A 24,305-nucleotide genomic window follows, 5' to 3' on the forward strand; every position below is an offset into this window, starting at 1 on the left:
GGGGACCATTTAGCTTGGTCACGGAGGTGTTTCTGATTTGCCCTGAACTGTGAGTGACACGTGGGTGCTTCCTGCAGGTCCACCTCGTGTGATGGAGGTTTTGGTCCCGGACGGGTTTGCTCACCTGTCAGTACAGGGGTGGGTTTGGCCAGAGAGCAGGGGCAGAGAGTAGGAGCAGACGTCCCTGGGCCTGGGGCCTGACGTTCAGCCCCTCTGAGCCTCAGGCCCTGTCTGGAAGTGAGAGGGATACTGGGCACCTGGCCAGGGCTGCTGTGTGGAGGGGTGAGACCCTCTGCCTGGGAAAGGGTGTCGCTCTGTACTTGGGGCACGTGGTGAACATGCACATTCCCGGGGGTTGTTCAGTTCCTCATGGGGCCTGTGTGTGTCTGTGTGTGTTTGTGTGAGCCCATGTGTGTCTCTGTCCTGTGTCTGTCTCTGTGTGTACATGCATGGTTGTGTGTGTCTGTGTTGTGTGTCTCTGTGTGCATCCTTGCTTGTATGTCTCTGTGTGTGTGCATGCGTGCTTGTGTTTCTGTATGTGTGTGTCTGTGCTGTGTGTCTGTCTCAGTTGTGTGAGTGTTCATGCATGCTGTGTGTCTCTGTGTGTATCTTTGTATTGTGTGTCTGTGTCTCTGTGTGTGTGCACACATGCTTGTATGTTTCTGTGTGTCTGTGTTGTGTGTCTGTGTGTGTGTTTCTCTGTTGTGTGTCTCTGTGTGAGTGTCTCTCTGTGTGTTTCTCTCTGCTGTGTGTCTCTGTGTGAGTGTGTCTCTGAGTGTATGTCTCTGAGTGTATGTCTCTGTGCTGTGTGTCTCTGTGTGTGTCTCTGTGTTGTGTGTCTGTGTGTGTGTGTTGTGTGAGTGTGCCTGTGCAGCTGTGCCCCACATTCTCCTCCTCTGTGTGTCTGTCTCTATGTGTGTTGTGTGAGTGTGCCTGAGCAACCACGTTCTCCTCTGGGTGAGAAGTCCCGAGCGTTCGGCTCTTTTGGACACAGGTTCCTCGTCTCCCTCATTCCGTTCTTTATTCTTTATTTAACTCTGGTGTCCTCGTTGCATATTTCCCTCGTGTGACATTAGCCACCTGTTTTCCCCCGTATTTTGAGCCACTTCCCTCCCCCGAAAATCCTTCCCAGCACCGCCTCCTCGTCCCCGTGGACACGTGTCTGCCCCCCGGGGCCTCAGTGTGTCCCTGACTCCCAGTACCTTTGATGCGCATGATGGACTCTAAGAATAGAGTGTGACCGGGAAAACCACATGTGTTGAAATCTGACCTCCCAAGCCCTGGAAAATATTCAGAGCCCTTCCAGAATGTTCCCCCGGCTCCATCCTTGTCCTTGCGCTCTGCTTGAACCCAGCGACCCTCCAGTCCTGGCCTCGGGAGCACCAGGCCCCCCGAGAGTGCAGCCCATCCTCCCTTGCCCTGCCTTCCAGGAAGCCTTGTCTGCGTTTCCTGGAGGATCAGTGTTACGGGGTGGGGGGGCTGGGGGGGTAGGGGGGTGGGGCCCGTGGTCCTGATAGGGAGGCGGCCTCCGAAGCTTGATTAGAAAGATGCAACAATGTTCAACTGCTCTAGTTGATAACACCACCGTTACACTATCAGCCACAAGCTGCTGTCCAGTGTGATTCCACGAGGAGCCCCGACGTACTGCGGGGTGAAGTTCACCATGTGCAGAATGGAGCTTGTGAACACGTTACTGTAGCTTCAGACGGGTCTGTTTATAATTGAGGGGGGAAAGTTCATTGCGCATTTCACTGAAGATTCTGTTTAAAATATGTGCCAGCTTAGAATGCACAAGAATAGGATGATGGGGGTGATTTGCGTGTCCTGAGACTGGGAATCATCCAGCGAGCTGAGCGCCGATGTCTTGTGTCTTGGCGACCTTCTCTCTGGCAGGTGGTGAGGCCTTGCCCACAGCACGCCTCGTGCTGGGCAGGGGCGACTGATGCTGTTGTTGTTGGAAGTTTCTTTCACTGTAAGGAGCGTTCTCAAAGGTTTTAATCCGTTTTTCGTTATGAGAGTGGTGTGTGCTCACTGTCAGAGAAACTGCAGAAGATATTAAAGTTGAAGGATCTCCAGGATCTGAGTTCCCAGAGGAAGTTACTACTGTTATTGCTTAGAGAAGCTTCCCGAGGTGTTCTATGCCCATGACATCCGGTATGTTTTCTTAGTTTTTAGAATAACAGCTTTATTGAAATGTAATTCAACTACCATGAGATTCATCAGTTTAAATTGTTCACTTCAGTGGAGTTTTGTGTATCCCCAGAGTCATCCAGCCATCCCCCACTATCTGATTCCAGAACATTTTTGTCACTCCAGAAGACCCCTGTCCCCATTAGCAGATACTCTCTAATTTTGTCTGTGGATTCCGCTTAATCTGGGCATTTTGTGGAACAAGAGTCATAGTTGTGGTCTTCTGTGACAGCCTTCTTTCACTTAGCCTGATGCTTTCAAGTTTCATCCCTATTGTAGCATATATCAGAATTTCCTCCCTTTTCACTGATGTATACACACTACTATATATAAAATAGAGAAGGAGTAAGGACACACTGTATACCACAGGGAACTCTACTCAAGACTCTGTAATGCTCTGTATGGGAAGAGAATCTAAAAAAGAGTGGATGAACGACATTATAACTGATTCACTTTGTTGCTCAGCAGAAACTAACAACATTGTAGCTCAATTATATTCCAATAAAAATAAAAGGAATCTCCTCCCTCTTAAGACTGGATTCCATTGCATATGTGTGTGTTGTGTTTTGTTTGCGGACTCATCCATGGGTGGACACTTGGCGTTGCTTCCACCTTTTGGTCATTGTGAGTAAGTCCCTACTAGCTACATCTGTGATGTGAAAAGCTGACTCATTGGAAAAGACCCTGATGCTGGGAAAGATTGAAGGCGAGAGGAGAAGGGGACGACCGAGGATGAGATGGTTGGATGGCATCACCGACTCGATGGACATGAGTTGGAGTAAACTCCGGGAGTTGATGATGGACAGGAAGGCCTGGCATGCTGCAGTCCATGTGGTCGCGAAGAGTTGGACACAACTGAGCGACTGACCTGAACTGAGCTGTATCTGGGGCCCGTTTCTGCACATCGTTTCCAGTACTTGCTGTTGCCTGTCCTCTTGACAATGGGTGTGAAGCCACGGCTCATGGTGGTTTTGATTTGCATTTCCCTAATGACTGGTCGTGCTGGACACCTTTTCATGTACTTACTGGCCATTTGAGATCTTAGATGGAATGCCCATTCTGGTCTTTTGTCCACATTTTAATTGGGTTATTTGTCTTTTTACTGTTGAGTTCTAAGAGTTCTCTGTATATTCTGAATACTGGGCCCTTATCAGACACATGATTTGCACGTTTTCTCCCATTTTCATGATGGTGTTTTCTGATATATGAAAGTTTTTCATGAAGTCCGGTTTATCTGTTTTTTTTCCTTTGGTCAGGTGGGCTTTGGTGTTACATTTAAGAAATAACTGCCTAAGGCCCTGGATATTTAATCCTGTGTTTCCCTCCAGGAGTTGTATGGGTCTGCCTCCTACCTTTAGGTCTTCGGTCTGTTCCAAGTTAATTTTTGTGTATGACGTAAGATAGCGTTGGTTCTTCTCTTTTTGAAAGAAACATGGACCCCCCCAGTCCTGTTCTGCAGTTTGCCTTCTCTGCCTTCCTGGTGCGCTTGACCTCAGCCGGTTAGACCTCTCTCCTCGCAGTTCCCCGTGTCCTGTCGTTGGCCGTGGAGCCGTCACTCCTCTCACTGGACCCCTGCTTGGTCTGTTCTCTCTTGTCCCTTTACAAGCAGTGCTCCAGGGACCGCTCTGGAGTGTGTGTTGAGAAGCAGGTGAAGCCCAAGGGTTAATGTGCTTCTGCCTTCATCTTCCTCCTCCACTGTGTGGGCAGCGTAATGACCCCTAGAGATCCCTGCCTTGATCCCCACAACCCGTGATTGTGTTACCTGATACGGCAGAAGGGACCTGGTAGGTGTGATTAACAGTTTTGGGATGGGGGACTATTCCGGATTACCTGGTAGGCCCAAGATAATCACAGGGGTACCTAAAGGTCAAAGAGGGAGACAGACGGGGGTCAGAGAGGGAGGTGTGAGCAGGAAAAGGTCAGCTCACGTTGATACTGGGGTGCTGGCTCTGATGCTGGAAACAGGACTGTGAATGTGGGTGGATTCTGAAAGCTTTTGGAAAAAGCAAGGAAAGAGTTCTTCCCTGGGGCCTTGGTTTTAGCCCTGTGAGACCCAAGTCAAGCTCTGCCCTCCAGAATGGGAAGATGGTCAATTAATGTTGTGATTTTGTTTTGTTACTTTTTTTTTTTTTGCCTGCACTGGGTCTTCATTGTGGCCCACGGTCTCTAGTTGAGGCGAGTGGGCTTGGTGCCCCACGTCACGTGGGCTCCCTGTTTCCAGACTAGAGATGGAGCCCACGTCCCCCTGCAGCGGAAGGCGGATTCGTAACCGCTGGCCCCCCCGGGACATCCCTAGTGAGCGTTGTTTTAAGCCACCGAGTTTGTGGCCGTTCGTTGCGACAGCAACAGAAGGCGAATGCCCCCACCTTTCCGCAGGCTGTAAGTGCGCGTCAGGTGTTTCCTTCTCTGCTGGACCTCCTGCTTCTCTGGGATGCTCAAATCGTTGCCGGGTGTGCCCCCACCCTGGTCAGAGTTCCTCTGTTTTGTCGGAAGAGTCACAGAAGTTGTGGATCAGACACAGCGCACACGGAGGATTTGAGTGCTTCCTTAAACGGTGCGCTGTTCCTGTGGCCCCCAGGCCCCGTGGAGAGGCTGCGGGGCGGGAGAGGCCACCAAGGTGAGCTGCCCCCGGGCTGAGTGCCACAGGGCTACCCCCGTCATCATTTTAACCTTGACTCCACTTTCTGGTTTGTTTTCTTGAAGTGGACACAGTCTTTCTGCATCCTTTTGGGCCAGAGAGGCCTCTGTAAGCGGGGTGTGGTCCTAGCCACCATTTCCAGTGTTATTTCTTTGTGTCTTGAATTCTGAACTATCAGCAGTGACTTTGAGAACCCTGGGGGGTTGGGGTGTCCCAGGGGGTGTTGGGGGGAGTGGGAGGGCTTATAGATCTCCTGCGCTGATTCGGGGCGGTGGGGGGTAGCTGACATGTTGGGGTTGCTCTCAACTCCCCTAGTGGATCCAGGTGTGCACTGAGGTGCCCCCTTATCTCGGGCTTCCCCTCCACTGATCTGGGGGTGCCAGCGGAGTGTCTGACTCCCTCCTCGGCCGACCTTGACCCTCGTCACAGCCCTGGGCAGTTCCTGAGGCCCTTGCCATCTGCCTGTCTGGTGAGGATACAAGAAGATTACACTGCTAATTCAGTATTTGGGGAGAGTATCTGTGAACTTAAATAAAGGCCCATTAAATACCTTTTTCGGATTAGAGCTGTAATTGACTTAGCGATTAAGGCGGAAACGAAGGCCTTTGACTTAAAAACTGTTGACAGGTTTGAACCTAAGCTGCTTCTCGTTGCAGAGGAAGGGGCTGCCTGCCAGTCCAGGCTGAAAGGCATCTTCTCTTATGTCCTCTGAGCTTGACTTTTCTCCCATTTCATAAAACGCAAGGCTGTACATGTTAACTCACCCGTGGGGCTCTTCCGTAAACCAGCTTGAGGTTTTTTCCCTGAACAAACTAGCCAGTTCTGGGACATTGTCGGGATGAGCAGACACTCACAACTCTTATGTCGAGATGAGCAGACGCTCACAACTCCTAACACATGGAGACCACATCTGTGTGCTTAAGAGATCGGGGTGTGTATAGTCTTTAAGTCCCTGCAAGTCAAAGACGTCGTAAGCTTATCTTAAAGGAAATAGGTGTTTAAGGTTCATGATGGAGAGCGATTCCTTGATACATCGGTTACAAGAGGCGTAATTGAAACGTTTCCTGTATTTTCTCACACTGTAATAAGCCAACAGTGTAGTCAGATCGTACCAGATTATGGCTATAATCAAGTGATGATATGGTGTGAGTGTGTGTTTTGCCGCTGTGGGGTTGAGGAGTAAGGAGATTGCGGGTCCTCCAGGGCGGTGGGGAGGGTGGGACGTGGCCTCTTCCCTGTATTTTGGAGCCTGTGCTCTTGAACACATGGGTCCCCAGGCCCCTCCACCCTGTGAGCCCCGAAGCCCCCAAGTCCCTCGTCAACCCTCAGCGAGAACCTCTCTCCCCATGCCCGAAGCTGTGCAGAGAGAGGCCTGCTGGTATCCAGACCAGGGGCTTTCTTTCTGTCTTTTTCTAGAACCCTTCCTGCTGTGTAGCTTCTGTTGTCGAGTTCCCTGGCTGACCCGGACTCCAGTCCTGGCTCTGCCCCTTCTAGACAGGTGAGCGTGGGCAAGTCAGCCGCTCCGCTTCCCCGTCTGTAGTGTGTGTGTGGGTTGTGGGGGAGCTATTATGGTGCACGTCTTTGCCTCCTGGGCTGCCTTGCAGGTCACAGAAGTTGTCTGCGCCCCCTGCCTGGTGTGGGACTGGGGACACTGTAAGGTCTCCTCCCAGCCCTTGACTGAACCCCCAAGCCATGCCTGGCCTGGACCACACCTCTGAGCTCTAGACCTGCTCCGTGTCCCCCACCCCTCGGGATGGCTTGTCTGTCTGTCTGTCCTGGGGTTGCCTTATCCTGCCCATGCTCTGGTCTCTGCCTCACGCCTTCCTTCTGGGGCTGTGTTTCGGGCCACGCCTGTGTTCACTCTTAGCCAGGTAGACAGCCATGCCCCCCGGAAGCTTCCTGCACCCCCTCATCGGCCCCGATTTCCTTCCCCGTGGGCTCAGACTGAGATGCTGTGGCTCCTTCAGTGGGGAAAATGAACACGTTAATTGGATCCAGCGTTTCACAAACACTGTTCTATTTTTACAGTCAGACAGGAAGTTGTTGTCGTTTTAGAACTCCATAGATTACAACCCTGGGGGACTTGGCTTGTTACAATGAATTATCATCCTGTTTTCGGTAGTGTGATTTCTTTTTTTTTTTAATTTCTGCGTAAATTCTAGGAAGTCGCTGCATTTTCTTGATCCTAGTTAGCTTTGCTAGGGCTTGGGATGGGGCCCTGCAAGAGGAGAGAAGGAACCAGCATTTACTGAGTGTCTCAGGGCTGCCGCTGTCTCCTTGAAGGTGCTGTTTGATTTAATCCTTGTCAAAATCCCTGTGAAGTGGGTGGTATCACCTGTCTGTTACAGATAAGGAAACAGGCCGGGCAGGTTGGGGCACTTGCTCCAGGTCACATGGCCATAGTGAGAAGGTCACTCATGCTGGTCTCTTGTTCCCAAGGTTGGGCGCTGTGTGCCAGGACCACCCCCTCGATTTTGCAGAATGTGCTACTGTTGGTCACGCATCCCCACTGAGGGGCATGAGCTCTGAGGTCGAGGGGCTCTCCTCTTGGCAGTTCATCCTGCACAGCTTTTCAGCCTGCACAACCTTTTAAAGCCTCTTAATGATCACAACCCCAACCTCTCCCCATGGAATCTTAAAGTGGTCAAGCTACTAATGACGAAGACATGACCTCATAGGATGCTTTCCTTGGACCAAGAAGCCAAGGGTAAATGGCAGCCCTGAACCTTGCTTTCGAGCAGTCAGACCCTCTGGGGTGAGGAGGGGATTGCTGTTACTCTGAAGACCACTCTGAGCATGGTCTTCAGAGATCAGCCCTTGTCTGACATACAGTGGGCCAAGGAGGCCTCCTGGTGCGACACGGAGGGGAAGTATTTCAGTCTAGTTGCTCAGGCCAAGTACCCGAGACCAGCTTTCTGCACCTTCTGCAGAAGTATTCGGCGCTTTCCTCTCTTAAATGTTGGGCTTTGACATGTCGTCCATCCGGTAACCACGGTGGGGGCCTGCCGGCTGTGAGCCACACCTGGGGCCAAGTGCCATCCCGCGTCCTCATTCTGGATCCTGGCACCAGCCTCCTCCTGTGGGGCCCTGTGCTCCCCCGACAGTGTCGCAAACCAAGGTGAAGGAGCTGTGCTTAGCTTTGCAGTATCTGTTTTAAGGGCATTAGGGTCTTAAAAGGTTCATCGTTTAGTGCCCTCTCTCACTGTAGCCTGCGTTGTCCCACACCTCGAGGTTACCTGCCTGCCGGTGTGATGTGTGGGAGGGGACTCTTAGAGGAACCCGCCAGGCTCTTGTATTCTAGTGACGTTATGAAGACACACTTGCTTTGTCTTTTGTGATGAAGATTCCTGAGAGGCCGCTGAGAAGTGTGTATCTACCTAGAGCTGCTCATGTTACAGATATCCAAAAATCTTCAAAGGGTGTTTTGCCGCTGAGCTTTTTTTTTTAAACCGTATTTCATTATGATAACACTTTTATGGGGAGTGTAAGTATGATGGTGCATGTAGATGGTTTTTTAGGATGGTGCCTGGCGAGTAGTGTGACTCTGGGAACCTCAGGCGTCTTCCTCTTCCTGATAAACTGCTTTAAATCTAGATGTATTATCTAGCGCCTTGCCCTCCAGTGGCGCTACTGTGAGCCATAAGTATTTAAATTTCAGTTAAATGAGAAGTTCAGTCCCTCGGTGTCTAGTGGCCTCGTGTGGCTGGTGGCTCCCACGCTGGACCCTGCAGGAGAGGGGTGTTTCCATCACTCTGGTCCACTGTCTGAATGCTGGACCGGCGTGAAGGTCTGAATGCTGGACCGGCGTGAAGGTCTGAATGCTGGACCGGCGTGAAGGTCTGAATGCTGGACCGGCGTGAAGCTGTAAATGCTGGACCGGCGTGAAGGTCTAAATGCTGGACCGGCGTGAAGGTCTGAATGCTGGACCGGCGTGAAGGTCTGAATGCTGGACCGGCGTGAAGGTCTGAATGCTGGACCGGCGTGAAGGTCTGAATGCTGGACCGGCGTGAAGGTCTGAATGCTGGACCGGCGTGAAGGTCTGAATGCTGGACCGGCGTGAAGGTCTGAATGCTGGACCGGCGTGAAGGTCTGAATGCTGGACCGGCGTGAAGGTCTGAATGCTGGACCGGCGTGAAGGTCTGAATGCTGGACCGGCGTGAAGGTCTGAATGCTGGACCGGCGTGAAGGTCTGAATGCTGGACCGGCGTGAAGGTCTGAATGCTGGACCGGCGTGAAGGTCTGAATGCTGGACCGGCGTGAAGCTGTAAATGCTGGACCGGCGTGAAGGTCTGAATGCTGGGCCGGCGTGAAGGTCTGAATGCTGGACCGGCGTGAAGGTTTAAATGTTGACCCCTGTGCCTCCCGTATAAAAATCCATTTCCCAGGCTCTTTTCTGGTGTGTATTTTACTGGGAAAACCCTTTCGTATGGTAGGGAAATTGTGACCCTTTGTCGTAATGACAGCTTTCCCGGAAGACAGAAGGACGGATTGGCTTATGGAAAGAGGCCAACAGGGCCCAAGAGTGCAGTGGACGCCCGGGCAGGGAATGATGACCCCCTCCCAACCCCCAACCCCGTCCTGGAGGTCCAGAGTCCACGGTCAGCCTCTGCTCCTGCGCTGGCCTGGGCTCAACCTCTGTTTGAATTTGAGCGTCACTGCATTTTGCTGGACAGCTGCAGTGGACGGATGTGTTAACCTCCTAGCATCGCTGGAGAGCTCCTCCGTGTCCCTGTGGGACTGGGCTCTGCCTTGTCCCCTCGGGCTCAGCCGGCACGTCTTCCCCACGGCCAGGCCCCGAGTGTGTGAGATGCGACAGCTTCTGACAGCTGCACGACTCGAGGATGTCCAGGATGTCTCAGCGTTGCGGCTGGCTTAGCGGCACTGACGTCTGCCCTGACGCCCGCTGTCCTGGAGCTTCTACGGGGCCTGTGGCCTGAGGCCTCCTCTGCAGGTGTCTCATGTGAATGAGTGGTCAGAGCCTAGGACCCGAGTCTCCGGGCCTGGCAGGTCGGGCTGGCTGTCCAGGGGATGGGGCTCCCCCTGCTCTGGACTCCTTGTGTTCTCCCCTCTTCCTCTGCCCCCCCCCCACCCCGGTACCCCAGCATCTCTGCACCTGCTGTCGCCTCCCCTTCTCCTGCCCCTTCTCTGTACCTGGGGGTGGGGCCTGCCCAGCGCTCATGTCTCCAGGGAAACAGCTGCTTCCTTCGCCATCTTCTCAGTCCCACTCCCCTCAGAGCCTCTGAAATGCCTGCAGCTGCCTCTCCACAGCCTTCCAGGGTCCCATGGCTGTTGTATCTGTGTGTGTCACTTTACTGCCTTCGGTCAAGCCGATGAGAACCTACTGTGTGCTAATAAGCACGTGCTAGAGACCGACTGAGGCTTCAGAAACGAGCAAGACCAAGCACGGCCTTCAGGGGGTCCCAGGGCATCCTGGGCAGGGCAGCCAGTGTCGTCCTGAGGCCCCTTTAGAGCATGAGCAGATGCATGTGACTGAATGAGAAACAGCGTCGTGGCCTCGGTTCGATTTCTGCCACCTCCTCCCTGTCTTTAAAGGTATCTTGAGCTTCCCTGGTGGCTCAGATGGTAAAGAGTCTGCCTACAATGCAGGAGACCCAGGTTCGATCCCTGGGTCGGGAAGGTCCCCTGGAGAAGGAAATGGCAACCCACCCCAGTGCTCTTGCCTAGAAACCCCATAGACAGAGGAGCCTGGCAGGCTACAGTCCATGGGGTCGCAAAGAGTCGGACACGACTGAGTGACCTCACTTTCTTTTCTTTCACTTGAGCACATTTACTTAAATGGTGTTTTCTTTTCAAGGAGCAGCTCGTCTGCATTGAATCTTCCCAAAACATTCTATGTCATTTTCAAAGCAAAAAAAAGAAAAATCTCCCTTATTGAATTTCCCATTTAATCAATTTGTATAGTGTTTAATCAAATGATGTAATTATGGTTATTCTTATTAAAACTTCCATTTAATCGATTTGTATAACATTTAATTAAGTGATGCAATTAGTTATAAGTACAGCGGATGTAAGGTTTGCAAACACACTGCAGGCACTTGAAGACCAAGTTCTCCCCCGCGGGTGGGGGCTCCGGCTGTGGTGAGCCCCCCACAGCTGGTATGATCGAGCGCTTCTTCAGTTGTGTTGGGTGCCATGTTGGTTGATTATGTTTATCTTTCAATATGTATTAAAAAGTAACCTAGACTTTAGTTCATGAGTAATGATGTTGTTCAGTTGCACAGTTGTGTCCAACTCTTTGTGACCCCATGGACTGCAGCACGCCAGGCCTCCCTGTCCATCACCAACTCCCTGAGTCCACCCAAACCCATGTCCATCGAGTTGGTGATGCCATCCAACCATCTCATCCTCTGTCGTCCCCTTCTCCTCCTGCCCTCAATCTTTCCCACCATCAGGGTCTTTTCCAAGGAGTCAGTTCTTTGCATGAGGTGGCCAAAGTATTGGCGTTGCAGCTTCAGCATCATTCCTTCCAATGAACACCCAGGGCTGATCTCCTTTAGGATGGCCTGGTTGGATCTCCTTGCAGTCCGAGGGTCTTGAGTCTTCTGTGGCGTAAGTAATATTACTTGGGCTAAATGTCCTCTGTAAAAGGGTTAGAGTTGATGGAAGGGGAATAAGTGATAGCATCCGAGTGGGGCCCGGAGGTGGCAGAGAACCATGAAAGTGGGACGTGATGCTTGAAGCTTGGGAAGCGGGTCAGGGAGCCGCACAGTTGGGGCTGAAGCTTTGAGGAGACGATGTGATGATAAGCTACTGAGGAGAGTGTCAGTGGGTGGCCACCTCGTCCTTGACCTCTGTCTCCCCCCACTCTTTGTCACTTGTCTGGCTTCATGAGCAGCGCAGTCCACGCCCTGGTGGGCCAGGTGCTTGGCCCTGCTTACCCACAGACCTGCCCATCCCTGCACCCGCTTCCGCACTCCTGTAACCTGGGAGAAGGGGCTGCCTTGGGGAAAAGTATAAACGCACAGATTTGCATAGTTAATATTCCAGATGTTTGCTTTGTTGGAAAGAGTCGTCTTTTCTTTTATCTCGACTTTCCTCTGTTTCTGGTGTCCTTCTCTTTTTTTCTGTCAAGTCACTACATTTTCCTGCGATGGGAGAGGGAGGCTTGTCTCTTTTGAACCATCTCCTGTTGACTTCAGGGAAAGTATTCCCTTTTCAAAACAGAAGAAAATGTGGGAGAGTGAGAATTTTCTTCTGAGAAAGCTGTACCCTCCCGCGGGAGCCTTCCCTTTGTCCTCAGGACCCCGACCTCCCTGGTCATTACTGCCCAGCCTTGCAGAGAGACCAGTAGCGTGAGGTGCACCTCTTCCCGGAGGCCTGTATGTCTGGGCTTCCCATCCAGGTTCCCGGGACAGCTGTCTGTTCTGGGCTTCGGCTGGGGTTTTCCCTCGTGGGTGATGCTTCCAGCCACCCCCGGTGCGGAGGCGACGGTCCAGTAGGCACGGCGCTCGGGACGAAGTCGGGAGGCAGAAGAGGAGGCCCTGGAGAAAGTGCATGTGGACGGCCAGGAAGGGATCTAGGAAGGGCTCAGCTCGCGCTGCCCGAGGGATTGAGTGTGGTTGAGCACCTACATGCAAAACAGCGAGGGCGAGGACTACATAAAGCCCAACGAGTGGAAGAACGGGCCAAGGCTGGCAAAGCAGGGAAAGGATAAGGGAGGCCAGGACAGGCTCTGACTCCTGCCGTCGGCTGCTCGTGGCTGATCCCTGGGCATTCTGTAGGATCTCAGTGGTATTTGATTAGCCTGGGAAAAATGACCAGCCCGGTGCCTCAGACCTCTCGGAGGTGAGGGGTGTGTACGTGTGGGAGGGATGGGGAACAGAAGGGTCGCTTAGCCACGTAAAAGAACGTCAGGCTTCAAAGTACGGCCGCCGACAGTGCATCTTTGTGTGGGGCACTGCGGGACGATCGCGAGGCTGTACAGCTCTCAGCATCTCACCAGCGGGCACGTGTCCTGGGCACCCAAGATGAAACACACACGGACTTCCTGGTGCCCCCGAGGTTACTCCTTCCATCGCGGGGGGTGCGGGATCCATCCCTGGTTAGCGATCTGAGATCCCACTGGCCGTGTGGCCAAAGTGCCAAAACATAAAACAGAAACAGTGTTGTGACAGATTCAGTAAAGACCTTAAAAAGGGTTCATTAAAAAAAAAAATCTTACAGATTAAACAGGATGGGATGGGGTGGGAAGTGGGAGAGAGGCTGGAGAGGGAGGGGACGCGTGTGTACCTGTGGCTGACTCATGTTGATGTTTGACAGAAACCCACATGGTATTCGTAAAGCAGTTATCCTCCAGTTGAAAATGAATAAACTTAAAAACAAAAAAGGGAGCTGAGAATCTGCTGAGTGGGAACGCCTCTTCCTTCCCCAGTGAAAGGGGTCTTGCTCAGGAGTGGGGAGGAGGGTCTTGGGTGGCCGGCTCCCTGCCCCATGCACGTTGTCACCAGCGAGTGTGGAGCTATGCGTGCTTGGGCGGGGTGCGGAGAAGCAGGTGATGCAAACTGTTAAAAGCCTGTCTGGAGAAGAGAGTGCACTTGGCTTCTGGAGCTGGGCGTTGCCGTAGTTTAGAAACAAGCTGTGGATGTAGGGGGAGTGACCCCCAGGGGTGGATGAGGTGACGTGGATGGGAGACCACAGAGGCTGCTCCGGCTCAGAGTGGCTGCCTGTCCCCTCTGATTGGACTTCACTGGTGTTTCCTCCTCTCGCTCAGCTGACGTTTTTGCTGCTTCGGTTGTGGTTCGTTCTTCCTTATTCTTGGTGTAACGGGACAAACAGGGCTGGTGATGGAAAGCAGAAGTTCCCGCCTGCTCCTTCCTCCCCTGTTTCTGCTCCCCTAAACCTCATAACTGGTTCTGCTCCTTGACCTCTGGATGGTCACCTTCCACATCCCAACTTGGGATCCTTACGGAGCACGTTCCTTCCTTCTTAGGGGCGAGCGGGTTAAGTGACTGGGCCCTGGTAGCCATCACCGGCTTATCCCACCAGTACAGTCTCCTAAGAAGAAATGTCTTGTCCCCAGATTCTGGCACTGATCTCTTAAAAACCCTTGGCATTTCCTGGGTGATAGGAGCGCCCTTGGTTAATCCTGAGCTCCTTGTATCGCAGCTGAGCTGGTGCTGACAGGGTGACTTAGGAGGAGGCCCTGGGTAGCCTTGGGATGGAGTGAATGGCATCAGACCGATCAGGTAAACAGAGCTGGAACTTCCCTCCCCTCCCCCGGCCTCTGGGGAGGGAAGAGGAGCTGGAGGTGAATCTCTGTAAATAGAACTCCGAGCAGTGAACACTTGGAGCTCCTGGGAGGCTGGGCCCCGTGGTGCCTTCCCCATGACCTGCCTACGCATGGCCTCCATCCAGCTCTTCCTCACTTATATCCTTTATAATAAACAGGTAAGTGGACTGTTCCAGAGTCTGTGAGCCCTTCTAGTAAATCGTGGAACCCAAGGAGGGGAGGTGGGGACCCCGAGGGATGGCAGGCACCAGACTGATTCTCGCTGGTGTCTGAGGTGGGGCGAGTTTGTGGGTCCAGGCCCTTAGCCCGTAGGGCCTGACACGAGTTCTGGGTAGTGTCACGATGTGCTTGAGTCTAAACCTGCGGCCGTACCACCCTGAACGCACCCGATCTCCTCTGATCCTGGAAGCCAAGCAGGGCAGGGCCTGGTTAGTACTTGGATGGGAGAATGTGCTGAATCTCAGACACCATGTGGAGTTGGAACATCTCCATCAGTTGTTGGTGTGGAAGAAACCCACAAGTTTGGTGTCAGAACTGTTGTGGACGGAAAATGTCTCAGTCAGTGATGCTGGAGGGCCCGGAGCAGGAGCCACAGACTCTGAACCCGCACAGCAGGTTTGTGCCCCTTGTCTGACCGCCGGGTACCGTGAAACTCTCCCGTTAGGGCTGCGGGTCCCTGGGGGTGACTCACCCCCCTATGTTTGGCGGCAGAGACCGACCAGCAGCTGCTGGACGACTGGTCCAGGCCACACCGCCCGCCCTGCTCCCAGCCGGTCCAGTGCCCTTGTCCACTCACAGGTCAGCTTAGTGGAGGCAACTAACTCATTTCCCTGCATCATACGTGTAACATCAAAGAGGGGCAGGGCGTGTGAGTAAAGTCAGGGTCACATGGGGTCCCTGGGGCAGTTTGAATTTTAGAAGGTTTCAAGTACATTTTATATCTGTGTGTATTTCTTATTTAGTAGCGTCAGGTAGAATAAGGGATGTTTTCCTGTTAATCCCTTGACATCTTGACCGGTCCAGGGTACCCAGAACCCATGGATCTGTTCTCGTCTCTCTGCTTGGGGATGGCATTTAAAGCTGCATCTTACGTGACTCTCTGTTTTGTTCCTGCTAGTACAGGAGGGGTGCTTTCTGCAGCAGAGATAGGGTGCAGGCGTTGTTTACCTGTGTGCCGTGGGTCTGCGTCCAATCCATCAATCTCGACATTTGTCTCATTCTCTAGGCTTTTAAAATTGGGCTGCTGTTCGGGCAGTGGTACCCTGGGTGGTGTGAGTTGTGCACTTAGGATGTGTGAGTGTGTGTGTGTGGTCATCAGCGCAGGCTCCAGCTGCACCGAGGTTTGTGAGGTGTATTCTAGCCAGGGACGCAGGTGGTGCTTGGGACATTTGTGCTCTCTGTGACCTGGGACCTTTGCCTCTTGGTGATGCATTGACCTGGCGTCTGGTCTTGAGAACTTCGTTGTATGTGTCTCTGCGATGTTCACCAGCGGTCATGCCAATGGCCTCTGTGAGCACCGCAGAGGGCCAGGTGGAGGACAGAGGAGACGATGCCCGCTGGGCGTGGGGCTCCTCACGGGAGGATGGCTGCCCAGCTGCAGGGACCCTCGCCGGCTGTGGCCCCTGGAGGAAGACATGCCCACGTAAGGGTGCATCCCTTTGGAACCTCCTCCAGCGGGCTGCCTGGCGTGACGGTCTGGCCGTGCCAGCACAGCCTGGCGATGCCAACAGGCTGCACACTTTCCTGGGCTTCTTGGGGGCTGGCAGAGCTGTCCCTGGCTTCTCCTTCTGGTCAGCCCTGCTTCTCCCTGCCTTCACAGACGTCCATCCGCCATCCACACCCTGCCCGCCCCACTCCACCTCTGCAGTCTTCTCTGCAGTCCACTTTCTAGCGGTCCCCTAGCAGATCTGCCCAGTGGAAACAGAACGTGAGCCTCGAGGCCTGTGAAATTCTCACATAGCCACATAAAAAACTGAAAGGGAGCAGGTGGAATGAATTTTCCTGAGACGTGAGTACGTGGTGTCTAATCCAGCACACCCACAGTCCCCTCCTGCCAATCCACGCAGCCTGGGATTTACTGGGGGAGGGTGGGTTACATCCTGTTGGTCCCAAGCCTTTGGACTGTGGGACGTTGTCCACTCAAGGCACATCCGGGTCGAACCCGCCTCATTTCAACTGCCGTGGCCGGTGGCCTCTGCTGGACAGCTTTGATTTAATCCCAGCTGTCTTGACCCTCTGCCCGGAGCCTGGGCCGGGATGAGCGCTGCCTCGCTGCCTCGCTGCCTGCCTGCCTGATGAGGACTCCGTGTGTGTTTGGAAGTCACGGAACGTTCTCGGGTCACTTGCTGGGGTCGGTGGTGACCCAGAGTCCTCGCCGAGCACAACTGTGTGGTCGGTGGGCAGCCCGGTGCTGGGGGTATTTTTGGGTGACTCTTCGAGCACGGAGTGTGTTGTCTTCACCCTGCGATGGCTTCTGGGCTAATTGAGCCCTAAACAAAAAGTGCCTTCATCGCCGGCTCGTCCGCCCGTCCTCTGGGAGGGAGGGCTGGCTGGCCGTTCCTGAAATGTCACCCTCTGTCAGCACAGCACAAAAGCCTCATGTCTGCGGCTCTGAGCTGATAGATTGCCTTTGTGCTGATTGAAAAACCCCCAAGCTGGGCCTGGTGTGAATAGGGTTGGGGGGTAGGGGGTGGTGCTCGCATTACCGCACAGAGGGCAGTGTTCACAGGGGCTGTCCCAGGGTCAGCAGTGATGGGGGCTTCATCAGGACCACCCGTCATGAGAGGCAGGTCACCCTGTGTCTAGAGTGGGCTTGGAGAGCCGGAGCATGGTGGGCGTGGAGCCCGGAGCTGGGCCTGGGCCCCGGGACCCGCTGGGCACCCTCCCTGTGGGTCCCGTGCCCTGCCCGCCTTACCCCTCCCGGCATCTTTGTGAGAAACTATCAATGATCATGTCACTGTCTTCTCACCAAGATGCCAGGGATAGTAAGGAGGGCGGGCCGGTGATGTGGTGGGCTTCCCTGGTGGCTCAGAGGGTAAAGAGTCTGCCCGCAGTGCGGGAGACCAGGATTGATGTCTGGGCTCGGAAGATCCCCTGGAGAAGGGAATGGCAACCCACTCCAGTATTCTTGCCTGCAGAGTCCCATGGACAGAGGATCTCCTGGAGAAGGGAATGGCAACCCACTCCAGTATTCTTGCCTGCAGAGTCCCATGGACAGAGGATCTCCTGGAGAAGGGAATGGCAACCCACTCCAGTATTCTTGCCTGGAGAATCCATGGACAGAGGGCTGCAGTCCATGGGGTCACAAAAAGTTGGACACGACTAACAGACTAATACACAGTGACAGGATGGAAGCCTTAAAGATGATAAAGAGTGTTCTTGCACCACTGAATTCCATGGTTAAACGTGCGTAGGGTGGTGAGTTTTATGTTATGTGTATATTTTCACCAGAATTAAAAAAAAAAAAAATCACAGTGCACTATTTAAATATTTGTGTTAAAGCTTGACAGTTTTTCAGTTCTTAGAGTCAAAGTTACCCATGTAAAGTGTATTCCTGTCTGCGTGCCTGTCATAGAAATTATGCATCTTAGGCATCTGTATCTGTCTAGATGTATAAATATGTAACTCAGAATTGTTTTCTTTGACAGTCCAAGTCGTAGAAGAATTAAGGGTTTTATTATTACCGGTTGCAGTTAAAGGTACCCAGTTTAATCACTTTGGAAAGAAAATCAGGAAACAAAGTGATGTCCTCAGCGTTTGTCCCGTTTTCAGGGCTTATTGGCCAAAGTACAGCTTTTAGGTAAGGTCAGGGTGTGCTGCAGACTCGGAGAGCCTGCCCAGCGAGGGATTCGGGAGTGAAGGTGAAAAGTGTTAGTTGCTCAGTTGTGTCTGACTGTTTGTGACCCATGGACTGTAGCCCCCCAGGCTCCTCTGTCCATGGGATTCTCCAGGCAAGAATACCGGAGTGGGTTGCCATTTCCTCCTCCAGGGGATCTTCCCCACCCAGGGACTGAGCCCTTGTCTCCTGCCTTCCAGGTGGATTCTTTACCATCTGAGCCACCAGGGAAGCTCCTAAACCACTAAGACTTCCTCGGAGAGCAGCCGGCTGTTGGGAGCCGCCCCCTCTTCTCCATGCCGGAGGCGTCCTGAGAGCCCTGATGGTCTCACCGTGAGGTCACATGAGGAGTGTTTTGGGGATCAGGCCACTGTGGTGGGCAGCCCTTCTGGGTACTTGAAGGTTTACCAGGTGGTGGCTTTGCTTCCTGGTCAGATGACCTTCATCTCCCTGTGCCCTGGCATCTTAGACCTCTTGGTTTTTCCTAGTTATCTAAAATTCGTTAATTAATTGATGGTAGCGATCATTTTGTGTTTACTTCCTTTTTGTTTCTTCGATATTTTGATGGTGAAAGTGAAGTTGCTCAGTCATGTCCGACTCTTTGCAACCCCATGGACTGTAGCCCCCCAGGCTCCTCCATCCATGAGATTCTCCAGGCAAGATTGCTAGAGTCGGTTGCCATTTCCTTCTCCAGGGGATCTTCCTGACCCAGGGATTGAACCCAGGTCTCCCGCATTGCAGGCAGACTCTTGACCCTCTGAGTCACAGTTTTGATGGTGGTACTTCAGTAATACCCAACAGCTCAGCTACAGGCCGAAAGTGTTGATTACTTCAGTCATGTCCCACTCTTTGTGACCCCATGGACTGTAGCCCACCCAACTCCTCTGTCCATGGAATAGTGGGTTGCCATTTTCTCCTCCAGGGGATCTTCCCGACCCAGGGATTAAACTTGAGTCTCCTGCATTGCAAACAGGTTCTTTACTGTCTGAGCAATCTGGGTGGAAGAAAAAAAAAAGTCAAGAGAGAATCTTTGAACTGGGCTCTGTGAGAGGGGCTTTCTCTGTTTCTGAGCAGTGAGTATGAGATGCTCTAGATTTTCTGCCGTCATGATGATGGTGAAGAACAGCTGCTATACGCTGTCCTTACACCGTGACTTCCCAGCTCACACAGCACTTTTGCAGAGCTTGTTACATTGTCTGATAAGCACGTGAGAAATGGAGTGGGGTTTTCTTACCAAGAGATTTATGCTCAAAGAGATTGATGCTTTGAAATTGTACACTGGGACCTGAGGTGCTGAGTCTCCAAGCTTGTTTTTTGACCCCTGGTTTCTACAACATTTGATCCTAAAGTAGGATGATTATCTGTAGGGTTCAGTTTTTAATGGACTGAGTGTGAAACTGATGGAAATACGTGAATGGAAACCATTTAAAAAGAAAAAGAAAACCCTAAAGAGGTTACCATGGACATCCTTCAGCCACAGGGACATCCTGAAGTATGACCACAGTGGTGGCGAAGCTTGAAACCTATAAGAAGAAAGCTGTGCTGTGTGGTTGTTTGAAGAGCGAGCAGGAAGGTTTTATTGTTCTGTGTTTACCCTGAAAGATCTTTAAGGCCTTGAGAAAGAACCTGAGGGATTACAGCAGCCTTTCAGGAATGTCAGCTGTTTGTGCATCTGGAGAAGATGGTACTGTTGCGGACAGTGCCTGGGAGGGACGGGGGTGATGCTGGACACAGACTGGAGGAGTCAGGAGGTGACGGGGTGATGCTGGATACAGGCTGGAGGAGGCAGGAGGAGACGGGGTGATGCTGGACACAGGCTGGAGGAGTCAGGAGGTGACAGCGTGATGCTGGACACAGGCTGGAGGAGTCAGGAGGAGACGGGGTGATGCTGGACACAGGCCGTAGGAGTCAGGAGGTGACGGGGTGATGCTGGATACAGGCTGGAGGAGGCAGGAGGAGACGGGGTGATGCTGGACACAGGCTGGAGGAGTCAGGAGGTGACAGCGTGATGCTGGACACAGGCTGGAGGAGTCAGGAGGAGATGGGGTGATGCTGGACACAGGCCGGAGGAGTCAGGAGGAGACGGGGTGATGCTGGACACAGGCCGGAGGAGTCAGAAGGAAGACGGGGTGATGCTGGACACAGGCCGGAGGAGGCAGGAGGAGACGGGGTGATGCTGGACACAGGCTGGAGGAGTCAGGAGGTGACAGCGTGATGCTGGACACAGGCTGGGGGAGGCAGGAGGTGACGGGCTGATGCTGGACACAGGCTGGAGGAGGCAGGAGGTGCTGCCAGCCCTGCAGAAGGAGAAGAGACCTCTGGTCCCAGATGTGGCCCCGGGCCTCCTGGTCATGGTTTCAGCCCATTCTGGCCCCGGGTTGATCTGATCTTGGCAGAGCTGTGAGTGTGTTGCACTTTCCACACTAGGCTGGGCGGTGCTGCTCCGGGTTTCAGTGTGACTGTGTGGTGGCTGTTTTGGGTGTCACTGCATGGCCTTCAGGGCCCTGAGGCCATGACTCCCGCCTGGTCTCAGTGTGCTGGCCAGGCCTGCACCGTGGAAACTGGTCTTGCCCCAGGTGCCCCGACGGCCCATTGAGAACCACGCGGGGCCCCCTTAGAGGTGGCAGCTGCTTCTGGCACCAACAGAGCCCGCTGCTGCCAGGTCATGGGCTCGGTGCATAGTTATGTGGTCAGGTTTCAAGGGCAACCTAGCGATCAGAAGAACACCCAGATTTGGGCTTCTCACGCTGAAGGGCAGGATCCCTTTAGATGGACGTGCAAACATGCTTCTCAGCAGTGACTTGTATCAAAAGCATGGAACAGATGTCAAGGATTTTTGCTGCTGGAGTGATGGCCCAAGGGAGCCTGGAATCCGCTAGAATTCGGGAACCTGGGGACTCAGCCTGTCTCTTCATCGCTGGGAACCAGAGTTTGGGGTCAGCACCCTTCCTCTGAGCGTCCCAGGAAACCCAGGATGCTGTGCCGGGTCCTGCGTTTCCTTTCTAACACTCAGACCGCGGCCAGCAGCTTTGGCAAGAATTTACAGTTTTTTTTTTTTTTTTTTTAATGAAATGTGTTTCTGGAATTGGGGGAAAATGTTCAAAAGGGCTTTCCATTCATTTCTAACTATTGGTAGAATTTGACTCTCAACCTGCCGGGTGCCCCTGTGTTTTAAACTTGAAACGGTTCCCTAGTAAACTGGCCATCTCCAGACCCACGTGCACATTTTCCACAATAATCCTCACTGCTCCCTGATTCGTAGAGGTGAAAGGCCAAAGCCAAGGTCCCAGTGCAGCTCGGAGGAGGCCAAGGTTGGGCAGGCCACCCCCGTGTGACCATCACTGTTGGAGGACCACAGCCATGAGCATGTTCCCAAAGGAGGGTTTGGACCCGAGTGGCTGTCTCGGGCCAGTAGTTGTCTGCTGAGAAGAGGGCAGAGTCTGATCTGTGGAAGGAGTGTCCCAAACTGTCTTGTGGAGGCTGGAGGCCATAGGTAGGTTTGGAGGAGAGACTTAAAAAAAAGATCCCACAGAAGTGAGTCCATTTTTACTACATATATTTTTTTCCTTCCTAAAACCCCCAAAGTTACAGATATACTCAGATCTATTACACACCATGCTCTCAGCCATTGGTATCCACCAGCATCTTAATTCCTTCTGGGGGTGGTCAGCTCCTTGTTTTGTGCAGACCCCCAAATAAAGCTGATCTGGTCATGTCTGTTTAGCCAGAGAAGTTCTTGAGATGCTGGGGCTGTGGTGAAAAGCCGTAGCCACATGCTGCCGGGGTTTGTGCCAACCAAAACTAAATGCAGGAACCACTTAACTGCTAAGGTTACGGATCGCAGCGGACACCGCCGGGCCTGTCCAGACGGGTTCTGACTACAGATTAGATGTGGGCGTGGGCAAGGGGAGTTGGGCTCATCAGCTAGTCAGGTACAGGTCGGGGAAGTGAGGCGGAAAAGTGATGCCTTCTGTTTAAACAGTAGGTGTGAGGATGTTGGTTGACTCTAGGCAGGGTGTGACTCAACACTGTGGCGTGGGAGCACTTGTGTGTGTATATACACACACACACCTGCACACACACACCTGCATGCACAAGTTGGAGTGGGTGAACCCTCAGGTTGCCTGCAGGGCGTGTGATCTAGGAGAAATAGGAGCCACTGATCCACCACTGGCGGACCACCCAGGCTGACCTCTGCCAACTCCCTTTGCAAGGGTGTTCTGGGTGTAGTGGGATCCACTGGGTGCTGGGCAGTGGCCTGGGGAAGGTGCTCACGTGGGGGCTTTCTTGTGCACATTTCATTGGAGTGCAATTCAGCTTGAAGAATCTCCACCAGGAGAATTCGTGTGTGTCACTGGCAACCTAGTCAAGACACAGAAAATGACCAAGGTGGCAGTTTTCAGACCCCTGCAAACAGACACTTGCTCTAACTCCATGGTTAGTTTATTCTTGTGCCGGTTAGTGAGGAACCACTCCCTAAGTCCTTATTTGAATGGATGAGTCAGTGCCTTGAATTGAATAATTTTTGAACTGTTTGTAGGGAGGTCCTACTCAAATATTAACATGGCCGTAAAATAGAACCCCTTTTATTGATATGTCACTGATTAATTACGCAAACACCTCTTATCTCCTCATTACGTGGAGAGCTTTCTCCTAGGGATCAGTAAGTGGAAACATGGGAAAGAGTCCCAATTAAAGGAGAACCGAGTCTTGTCTTTTAAAGCAGATGGAGATATAGGCAGCTGGAGAGTTAGAGAAAATCAGAGATGGCACTTTTCTTTGATTTCTGCATCTTCCTGGTGACAATGGGAGGTGTGACTTGACTTCGGAGCTCACCGGGGGCCTTACTTTCCTGGAAGGACTGAAAGAATGGGGTTTCCTTTGTTGCACAGGGATCTCTTGTATTGGAAGGATGCCCAGGGCAGGGGTGGTCATGAATGGAGCCGCCTCCGTGGAGGTGGAGACCCAGTGGGAGGCCCTAGGTCCTGTGGCTGCCATATAGCTTCCCAGGAGCCGAAGTCCAGTCCTTTGCTGAGTGTAAGGAACGTTATCACTTTACCTGGAGGATTTTGTTCCAGCCCCTGCTAAATGAAAATTGTCACGGGGGACGGTAGTCCTCAGAGTTTATTATGGATCAGATATCTTAGAATGAAGGGAAAGCTGTGGGTCTTTCTCCTCCTCGCACCCTTCCACGATCAACCCCCCATGGTCCCTCCCCTCATTTCCACCCCCGACCCTGGTGCTTGTCCTCGGTGCTGAGATGGGCAGACCTCTTTAGAACCCGTGACTCATCGTGACTGCCTGCACGCCGGGTCAGGTCTGGCCTCTGATGACGTTTAACTCCTCCAGGTAGTGAAATCCTGATTTAGGATAGTAATTGGCGTTTAGGAGAGCTATTAACAGGCCTCCAGAGACAAGTTGTTAAGAAGTTACACTCTATCCGTTCAAATGCCTCAGTTCCTTTTGGGGAAAATTTCTGGATTTCCTGAAACTCACAGAGGGATGCACACTGTTCTTCTTTCTGTTCCTTTTGCATCTTTTTTTTTTTTTTTTTTTAACTTGGGGATTATTAGTGTAAATTACAGATCAAGAATGCCAGAAACGTCATGACTTAACTAAAATTTATCCTGGGGCTCAGTGACTACAGCTGGGCTCCCTTTATAGGTTATGTGGGGGATTGTTGTTACTGATGGGACCCTTTCAAGACTCTTCCAGCACAGGCGGGTCCCACGTGGCTTGTTCTCTGAGCTTATTTCAGAATTTTGACTAGCCCCTTAGGGCAGCAGCAGTTTGGATTTCCGGCTTTCCTTCATACTTGGTGCTTGCTTGTCTGTCTCCGTATTGAAATAACAACTGTGCTTCCTTTTGGACTGTATCTGCATGTCAGTCAGTCAGGACTTGTGTAATGAAAGTGCCATACACTGGGGGGGCTGAGGCACCAAACATCTCTCTCTCTCTCACATCTGGAGGCCGAAAGTCCAAGGGCAGGGCATCAGCGGATTTGGTGCCCTGTGGGGCTGTGCTTCCTACGTGGCCATCTCACTGTGGCAGAGGGGCCTGGGAGCTGTCTGCTGCTGCTGCTGCTAAGTCGCTTCAGTCGTGTCTGACTCTGTGCGACCCCATAGACAGCAGCCCACCAGGCTCCCCCGTCCCTGGGATTCTCCAGGCAAGAACACTGGTGGGTGGCCATTTCCTTCTCCAGTGCATGAAAGTGAAAAGTGAAAGTGAAGTCGCTCAGTTGTGTCCGACTCGTAGCGACCCCGTGGACTGCAGCCTTCCAGGCTCCTCCAGGCAAGAGTACTGGAATGGGGTGCCATCGCCTTCTCCAGGGAGCTGCCTGGAGCCCCTTTTATAAGGGCATTAATCCATTTCATGCCTGCCTGCTAATGCAG

General features: G+C 52.7%; 1 protein-coding gene and 1 long non-coding RNA gene across 5 annotated transcripts in view; both read left to right on the top strand.

Annotated features, from left to right (window-relative positions):
- Window positions 1-24,305, top strand: part of AGAP1 (ArfGAP with GTPase domain, ankyrin repeat and PH domain 1) — a 568,365-nt gene that overhangs the window by 61,998 nt on the left and 482,062 nt on the right. The window lies entirely within an intron of this gene.
- LOC145507456 (uncharacterized) lies at window positions 6,764-10,711 on the top strand. Of its 2 annotated transcripts, none has more exons than XR_014054879.1 (2): window positions 6,764-8,765; window positions 9,116-10,711. It is a non-coding gene; the product is annotated as an uncharacterized LOC145507456 (long non-coding RNA). The 2 variants fall into 2 exon arrangements; XR_014054878.1 differs by having other exon boundaries at window positions 9,141-10,711.

This window comes from Giraffa tippelskirchi, chromosome 5 (genome assembly GCF_054371585.1).
Source record: "Giraffa tippelskirchi isolate mGirTip1 chromosome 5, T2T-mGirTip1v1.2.pri, whole genome shotgun sequence".
Lineage (NCBI taxonomy): Eukaryota > Metazoa > Chordata > Mammalia > Artiodactyla > Giraffidae > Giraffa > Giraffa tippelskirchi.